A 7,590-nucleotide genomic window follows, 5' to 3' on the forward strand; every position below is an offset into this window, starting at 1 on the left:
GGGGGGGTGTCAGAAGCACAGCTTCCTTTGTTTTAATTTCTTGAATCACACTGCGGCTGTGGATTTACACATCAGCACTAACAGTAAGTGCTGGAGGTTAACAAGGACACATTTGCTGAAAGAAGCTTAAATTGAATGAAATAAACGAAAGTTCCTCATATCCTGTTTAAATATGATGATATTTCAACAAACAGACATAAGGTAACAATATGCAATGGAAAACAAAAGTAACACCTTTATATATCACCCAGACTAGACCCATTAGATTATCACCTTGAAGGAGGATTTCCCATGTTTCTCCTTTTAACCTTACAGAAAAGAGACGTTACTGTTTCTGGTTTGTCATGAAGTTACTGTCCCATCCAGCAGTGCAACAGTAATTCTTCACCACTCCTATAGAGAGAACTCCGCTGTTCTCTGAGACAGAACATCTGATGAGCTTTTTGAGCCATGTCACGGCTTTTATTTTCTCAGTCTGGAGACCCAGTCATCTCAAACATGTAGAGTATATTTATATAACTCGATGGTTCTCTGAAAGACTTTCTAACACCATCAAAACCATGGATATACCACTGTACAGAAACATGCTGAGAACAGTTTCTGTCTGATCTCACCTTATAAACACTGTGACTTGCTTTTGTTTAGAAGGGAAAAAAACAAAACCAAAGTGCCACCAAGCCTTCATTACATTTTAAAATGGCATGCAACACACACACACACAGAGCACTCATGCCATAGCCCTCACTGAGTGACTGCATACAAATACACATGGATGCATATCTATGAATATACACCAGAACTCAGTACACTACAAGCTACAAGATTATCGAGGAAATTCTTATTAGGAACCAGCAGAAAATAGTTTAATGAATAAGCAAATGAATAAATGAATGAAACAAAAAACTTTGGTAAGCTTCTTGGTTTGAACATCAGATGGGCAAAAAGATAACTGAATTAAATTTAAAAAGTTCAGCAGACTAAAATATTGTTTTCTTAAAGATTTGCACGATGAGCAGAGATAGAAGCAAATCTTTACAATATCTTCTCAACCCCTTAAAGCTTGAATAAGTGAAGTCCACTTGCTAGGTACTAACACCCCTTACTAAGAGCTGAACTGTGAGACTTTAAGTAACTCATATGTATGCAGGCAGTCTGAAAAGAGGTGGTTTGGAGTAATCATTTTTCCAAGCAGTTAGCAGGGTGAGGTCTTAGGAGACTGTTGAGTTAATTTAAGAGCTCAGTGCTAAGAAAAGCACATCCTTTTTCTTGCCACCTCACCATTTCATTGCCAGCAGTGCTTTCACTTGTTCCTCTGAATGTCTGTTGCCATCTAACACCTCAGCAAACTCATTTGGCTTGAAAAATAATTGCAGAAATCCCAAAGGGATAAAAGCCATGTTTTTATGGCTACGTAACACAGCTAAACAACGGATTGGAAAAACAGTAGAATTGTGACAAGTGAAGAGACTAGGAATAAAAACATACTTTCCACCAGTGTGAGCCACCAGATGGGCTCAGCTGTTTCATGAAACCTTACCCTCAGTGGATGTTGTTCTGCTGCGACGCTGAAGAAGCAGTGAACAGGATGCCAAACAACAGGCTCAGTAAAGTGCTGAGGTTTGTCATCCACTTGCGCTGATCCCAAACACAGCAGGCAGAGCTAGCTCAGTACCTTTCTTTCAGTTCCTGCAGAGCAACATGCACACACACCCTCAGGTCGCTCTGCTCTGATTCTCCTGTTACACAGCCTGCTCATCTCACTTTTATTTTCTACCTGTCTGTGTTGACCTTACTGACTAAGACAAATCAGACCACGTGTATTTTGGAAAATAAATTGTCTATTCTGTGTTCATGCAAACAAAGTGAGATCCTTAAACACAGCCAACCCTCCTGAATGCAGGGACAATGCAAATAAATAAAATTACACACAGGAATGAGCACAAGCCTTTCCCAAGCATATCATGAAAAAAAGAAAGAAAGAAAAAACACGCAAAAGAAGGTGAATGTATCTTCAGTTTGCAGTTTCTAAGATAACACATCTCTCACTTCACTTACCTGCTGACATTTCCACTGCCACTCCATCCTCTGTCCCATTCCCCAGGCAACATCCCCAGCTCAGTGTATGAGGATGAGGCCCGTGGCAGCACTGCAGCTCTCCAGCAACTGCAGCTGTTTGTGCAGCTCCTGCTTTGTGCCCGCTTTCCCCTTTGCCACCTCTCACTGCTCTGGTGCAGTGCTGGTGCAGCTTCAGCGCTGGATCAGGCAGCTGAGCCAGGTTAACCAAAGCTCTTCTGCTTTCCCTTTTTTGCAGGGTTATTTTTAACCTAGATCAATCTCAAATTCAGTTCGCCTTGTTGTCTCATAAATAGTGTTCCAGTACACTTGAGGGCACAGAGGCAGAAACGAAGCAGCAAGAGATAGAAAAGCAGAACTGCAACCAAAGGCATGCTTATGAAATAACACCTTACACCTGTATCAAAGGCACAGATTAAGAGCAACACTGCAGAGCAGATTCCTTGCCAAATCCAGGCCAGTTTCACAAGTTTATAAGAAAAATCCCTGCAGACTCAAAGTTCTGAACACCGAAAACACTGCAGGCTTAAACAACCAGAAAAACTGATTTAAAAAATACACTGTGCTTGGGTCTGACCTGGATCCACCTGCTGCGCAGCACAGACATCAGCCTTTATTAAACTAAGTACAGAAGGGCTTCTGGGCAAACAAGCCCCTCATGATAGCTACAGCAAAGATGCAGGCGAAACACCCCACATCTGACAGTCATCCAAAGAGCCCTTTCCACAGCTCTGTCCAAAGGAGAGATGTGTCAGTTATGGAAGAGCTGAACTAACTGGAAAAGAATCCCAGACAACCTCACACGCAGTGGGGCACACACCCAACAGCAGCAGGGGAGACATGAAACTGAACTTCCAGTGTTGTGTCCTTCTGATTTTCCCACTTACTGCTCTATTCACATTCTGTTCCTTATACCAACGAGGCAGTTAACAGCACAGACACAGCCTAATTACACTAAGGAACAGTGCAACGTAGTTAATTTTTGAAGAACAGACATAGCCTTACTTACACCAGGAAACAATAAAATTCCTCCCCAAAAATAAAAGAACTCTAGTATTTTTCGAGATATTTCAGCAAATCTTTCATTTCTATGAACACAGATTTATAATTAAATGAATGAATGCTAAAGAAATCTACTAGCAAACAATTTAAAATATTCTGTCTAAAAGCCTAAGGATAACAGCTAAATACATACACTGATTTATCAATAGAGGTCCTTGTGGCCTTTTGTTGAGCCCCTAGGTGGCAATCAGTTACTGAATAGCAGCCTTTCTCTTTGCCTGTACTAGCTTTTAACATGCATTTTGTTTTTAATTAAACAAAAATTTTAAAATAATAATGTGCCTCTTTAGGCACACTGTTATCACTATTACTGTTATTATGTGTACTGATGGTCTTACACACCGGCAATTCCATCCAATGAATTCTTAGATATTAGTCCAAAAAGTTGTAACTATCTCTGATATTCTGATGATGAGATCCCATATTGTTGAAGCCTAATGATCAATGGTGAAACAATGCAAGTCCAAAACATAAGAAAAGTAGTTTTAAAAACAATGTTTAATAACATTATCCATAGAATCCCACTACAATATATATATTTTTATAGCCCCTGTATACAATAAATACTCTCACTGATGTTCTAAAATAGGTCAACAAGGCTCCAAAAGCTGTTTCAAAATTTGAAATCATAACATAGTGGGCTAAAGACAGACAACAGCTGATGAATTAAACTATGACCAAAGTAAGAATACTGAAATCAGGGTCTCTGGAGAAGTGAAAAGGAATCAGCAAGCCTGCAATAGCAATGGCAGTGCAGCTTTTCACCTCTAGTTCACTGATTTTAATCCAATCAAGGTCAGCAGTGACAGAGCTTTGCCTCATCCAGCCTTTATGTGAAATGAACTTGTGCTCTCCTTTAGTACTTGGTGAGTAAATACAGCAGTGACCCAGCACTGAACACACGAAAAATAAGAACAAAAGGCAGTTAAGATCTACAGGCAAAGAAGAATTGAGAAGGCAGCATATTCAAGAATGCTTCAAAGGAACACTACTTACCGAACAATTATAAGAGTTAAAAAGGGAAGAATTGACTATAATAGGAACACTTGTCAGAATGATGATAGTAGTGGGAGCACTTTGAGGAGGAGGAAGATTGAATGAACATAAATCTCACATGCAGAGTAGACAGCCACATCACACACGTAGCATGCGGCTACTTAAAGACCACAGAAGGTGAAGCTACTAAGAACATTAGATTAATAAAATCCTTGCGCACTGGAAGTTGCAGATTTGGATAGCAGGTAAGAACAAATTCATACAGGCTTGTGTTTTGAAAATCATGTATGCCTTTATTTTAAATGGATATTTAAAAGAGCTATTTACTATGACATATTGCTACAGAAAAGCGAATGGCAAGGACCATCAGACGCCTGCCTAATGCAGCTCGGAAGCCAAAACTGTGCAGCTTCCAGAGCTGCTGGAAGATGAGAAAGTGTACAAATCTTCAGTCAGCAAAGAGTCTGTTCTGATTACTTGGCTTCTAACCCACTTTGGTGATTAAAAATAAAAACGAACACTATCAACACTAATCATTCTAGAACAACAACAACACTTCCCAGGTGAGGACAACACGAGAGATCACCATTAGTTTCTAAACAAATTCCATGCTGTCATGCATTGTATTACCTTAGGCATCAAAGGGGCAAATAAGTCAGACATACACACACACACACACACACACACACATGCACTTTTCAAACTCGACAATTTGCAGGTCTGGCATTCATTCCTGTTTAGAAAATCATCCTAGTAAAGTTAAAATATTTCTGTTTTTATATAAAATCAATGACAATCTTTAAAAGGATCCAGTTAGTGGATTAAAGAATACTCCATGTCCTTTTTTAAACCCTTAGATATAGCTATGTTTCTATTGCAATACTGTAATAAATGATTCCAACATAATGAACCTTAATAAAGCCAACATCTTCCTACATTAATTGCAAGAAATTAAGGTAAGCTCTCAATGACTTTTTAATGCAATTTACCATATGTTGACTTTTTTTTTTTTTTTTTTTTTAAACTCGTGGCTTGCAAAGGAATAAATCTCAGCTACTGTAAATTAAGCAGCTGAAAAATACCCACAAGCAGAACAATGAAATGAGTGAGTATTAGGATCAAGGACCAAACTTACAGAAACTTCTAAGATGACTGACAACTGTATCTCTTTTATTATTCTTAAAAAACCCTCAGAATCTGCAGGCTGTTGTGCCCTGTGAGACCTAGGACACCCAACAAACTCTCTTAAAGCAGGTACAGAGGGAGAGCCTAATGTTTCTCTATGGAACAGGATCACTTCCAACTTCGATTCTTCAAACCGAACTCTATTACATTTTAGGAGAGCCTAGAAAGAAGGGCACAGGAAAAAAAAAAAACAACAAGAGACTACAGTAAGGCATTCCACCTTTTCCATACACACATGTACATCTTGAGCTCTGTCCATGTAGCCCAATTCAATTTTTGGGAGCTACACTTAAGGAAGTTGACCAGCATTCACATCCCCTTCACCTTCGGCCTAGAAACACTCTGAAATGTTTGCTCCATTCTATTACTGGTGTTTCAGGCAGCCTTAGTGAAGTAACAAGTACTGAGGATATTTAAAAATATGCAGAAAGCTCAAACAAACAAGAACATAAGGGCCAGTTAGGTTAGCAATGTTTTGTTGCCCTGAGCACAGATAGGGAAAGAGCTCTCAAATTACACTTGATGAAACAGTAAGTATAGTTATCAGGGGAAGCAGCGTTACCCTGCATTGTTCTCTGTGGGGACCTTAGTGTGCCCTTGATCCACACGCCATAAGCTCTGAGTGTGAGTCAAGGGCAGAACATCACTAGTACCATTCCTACCCAGATTGTTTTCCTGTCACCACTTAAAACTTTGCTTTAAGTGTTCTGAATTTTGGAATATGTACTATTAAGGGCACCTAACAGGAAAATATGACCATCCTGTCACTATGAATGGGCACTGGAAATATCAAAGCTCCATCACACTTCACATTTCTCTAGTTTTCAGATGTTACACATTGTATGAATGGATTACACATCAACTTCCACTGCCAGTAAACCAAACATTGCTTCTAGTGATTTATTCTGTATATTCATATGCAACTCATTCTCACAGTAAGTGAATCCTGGTCATTCCCAGCAGAATGTCAGTGACAATCACCATCCTCTTCCAGTTACAGGAGTTGTATCAATGCAACCAGTATCAGAATACCTGAGCTGCATGTGTTTTCAAAGATCAGTTCTTTAACAAAGGGAGAGAGAGAAGTTCTGTGGACAACTACCTCTGTAGCCTCAAATCCCTGTGTTTGGTAATACGAGAAAAAAGTTCATTAAAATGAAAGGAAGCACTTTCCGTGGTATAATGTTATTTCCCTGCACAGATGGTGATGCAGCTTCTGTTAAGGGTAAATTGCAATGTTCTGCCAGCATCTGAAGCACTTGAAGCAGTCCATCCTCTCTTCCCCCCTCAACATTCATAGGTAGGCTAACACACTTCCTAAGAGAAATGTCTGCACGAAGCTAAACAGCAAGAGCACCAGGTTCAGGGAGTACCGCAGCAGGACTGGGGCAGCCACCTGGGGACCCCGGCAGCGAGGGTGGAACAGAGCTGGCATGGGCAGGCACCAACCTAGGAACAGGGTCACCCAGCTCTACCCTGGCCCTCAGTACCAACTGCAAACGCCACAGTAAAGTAAATAAACAATTAAACTTCGCAAAAAATAATAATATATAAAATATATAATAATAATAAATAAAATATATAAAATAATAAAATAATGCGGAGTAACACGGACATTTAAAGTTCTCTCCTTTTATAATGCCCACGGCATTTCCAGTAACAAAGGGTATTGTTGTAGAGAGCACTGCGCTTGCACAACAGGCTGCTCTTACATCTTGTCTCTTATCCATTATAAACGCACCCAAACTTTTCAACTGGAAAAGCAGCCGGTAAGACCGCTTACAGAAAACAGAGTCCGCTATTTTTTCTAAACCCCGGAGCAGGGTTTTATGGATGACGCCGATACTCGGACAGCAGAAGAGAACCAAAGCGGCACGCCGAGCTCCCACTGACGCTTTTGTCATCCGCGCACGGCGGCCGAGCGGAGCCGCGGCCGAGCCGCTCCCGCCGCCCGCTGACCTACATTCCCGGCGGCGGCCCGCGGCCCGCTCGGCACAGCGGGGCTCAGGGCCGGGGCCGCGCTGACACCTGCCCGCTGGGCTCCTCCTCCAGCGGGAGCGGCGCGCACGGAGCCGCGGTGACAGACACCTGCCGGGAACCGCCGCCGGAGCCGAGCGGCCGATCGCCTTCGACGGTAAGCCCCGGGGAAGGAGGGAGAGAGGGAGGGAGGGAAGGAGAAAGAGAGGGAGGAAGGTGGCGGGGCGGGCCGGGCCCAGTAGGCCGGCGGCGGCGGGGCCTGCGCGGGGCGGTGCGGGGGGCTCGGCGCTAGGCCGC

The 7,590-nt window shown here is 41.9% G+C and overlaps 1 protein-coding gene across 10 annotated transcripts in view; it reads left to right on the forward strand.

The window, feature by feature from the left end:
• The first annotated feature begins 7,377 nt into the window (after positions 1–7,377).
• TTLL7 (tubulin tyrosine ligase like 7) overlaps positions 7,378–7,590 on the forward strand; it is a 75,286-nt gene continuing 75,073 nt past the window's right edge. For 8 of the 10 annotated variants that reach the window (XR_006168866.1, XR_006168867.1, XM_042819186.1 and 5 more), the window contains exon 1: positions 7,378–7,450. The gene's annotated coding sequence lies outside the window, so the exon portion shown is untranslated. The remainder of the gene's footprint in view (positions 7,451–7,590) is intronic. The other 2 variants (XM_042819190.1, XM_042819198.1) reach the window with 2 other exon arrangements.

This window comes from Centrocercus urophasianus, unplaced genomic scaffold, assembly GCF_019232065.1.
Source record: "Centrocercus urophasianus isolate 14NV4802_14NV808 unplaced genomic scaffold, USGS_Curo_1.0 seq_18, whole genome shotgun sequence".
NCBI lineage: Eukaryota > Metazoa > Chordata > Aves > Galliformes > Phasianidae > Centrocercus > Centrocercus urophasianus.